Genomic DNA, 2,042 nt, shown 5'->3' with positions numbered 1-2,042 from the left:
GCGTCGTCTGTTTACTTTTTGGATGACCCGGAATTGCTGGTAGAGTTGTTGTGTAGTTGGCCGCAGCAACGACCCGGATTCGTAGTCCTCCTTTTATTTTTATACCTCTGATTGGGCTAGACGCCCACTTCCGTACAGACGGTAGACGCGGAGAGGCTGCATTTTGTACTTTGGGACATTTGCTTCGAGTAGCGGGTAAGATACGCTACTTATTCATGTTTACGCTATGCTCCATCACGCAAGTTGCATAGTAATAATTAGCCTCTTTTACCGCCCACAGAAGCGGCGAATCGGTGCGATCGTACTTGACGCACAGCCTTGGTTTCCACTGATGATACATCCAGGTACCTCGGCGCTCAGAATAAAGCGGAGATTGGATCGAGATTAAGTAGAATTTTACGGTGTTCTTAGGTAAGCCTGACCACATGGATACAGTCCGTGATCCTCCATGACACCCGTTCTAGATTACTGAAAATCATACTTATTGCCCACAGATATGGCGTTTGGGAGTGCGTGATTAACTGATACGATCCCATTCTTCTTCCATGGCAGGTACGTGGGCTCATTATCCTTTTAGTATGTAACCAATGGCCCCCGTCATTTTGGAAACCTGATTTACTGAAAGTATACGTTTGGCTCTTGTAGATTGCCTCAAGAAATTGCAAGACCGGAATATTCTTCGGTGCCCCCTGTGGCAGGTAGGCTAGTTTCTAAGCTCACTACATCAGAGCTTTAACTATTCTAGACTCTGACAGACCACTTACGACAAGATTATGACATCAACTCTGTCCTTCATTATCATGAGTAGGCTTTCTCCCTAATTGTGTATATGTTAACCCTGTATCCATCTAAAGGTTACTTATGCATATCCAGTGTAATGACTATCAGCTATAACATGCCTGTGTATATGAACCTGGTTAGTGACCTCAATTTGGCTTTTTCTGGTTGAATCAGGATTGTTTGTGTTTTTGTTCGTCGTTTTTAATATGGCAGAGTTAGGTACCATTTATTGGTCACAAGCATTTTTGTTTAAGTATCAAAACAAGTGCCAAAGGGACGATTTATTCTTCATTAATGTCTAAATGAATTTAATATATATTATCTCTATAAGTAACTCTCTTTATAGAACCATGGTAATAGTTAAACTGGTTTGTTTACCGCTCACTACGGTAACTTGACATGTATTGCCATTCTTCACACTTATGTTACATTGTTTACATTTTTACAGAAATTGTAGTGTACCCTGTATATACCCTGTCCTGATGAAGACCCCGATGTAAGGCAACAGATACGCCTACAATTGTAGCGTGGGGTCGAAACGTCGACGGCTACTTTTCACTTTCCTCAGTTGACACGCCCGCATTAATTTGGATATATCTGTGTCAATATAGACAATTCTAAGCATAATGGGATATGTAATGATCCCTTACTTTGGTTAAGGGATCTGAAGCCTCTGGAATATAACCGTATTTCGAATGAAATCAGATATTTATAAGTTGTCACGAATTCTATCTTTCACCTTCTTTTTCTTTCACAGCATCACGCTATTTCACTCCCTTCCTTTGGGGCACTGTTATTTACCAAGTATATTGATTTACTCATTGTGATTAATTTACAGTGTTTTGACTGTTTTTACATTTTCTCTAAATAAATTTAAACAATGGTATACTGTTTCACAGGGACCCTTTCTTTGTACACCATTAATCAGACATGACATATTTTGACCAACTGAATCCTGTGGCTTAATTAACCTATTCACAAATTATATACATTTATATACAACCACGGTAAATGAAAATCATTATACTTAACAAACCTCACTAACTATTAAGCCACTTATGGCGATAAATCTTGCTAATAGTAACCTAATCTCATGAAATAACAAGTCCAGCTTGTTTTCCAAAGTAAGATTTTTATTAGCTATTATTTAGATAATTGCAATTGAAATCTTTATTGAAGCATTTTTATTAAAATCATTGTAAGTAATTATGATAATTTTTCGATTTTTTTTATTGCAAATGAATTTATTAGTTTGACATTTT

Source organism: Lissotriton helveticus, chromosome 3_1, assembly GCF_964261635.1.
Source record: "Lissotriton helveticus chromosome 3_1, aLisHel1.1, whole genome shotgun sequence".
NCBI lineage: Eukaryota > Metazoa > Chordata > Amphibia > Caudata > Salamandridae > Lissotriton > Lissotriton helveticus.
Note: the sequence above shows the minus strand (reverse complement) of the source record.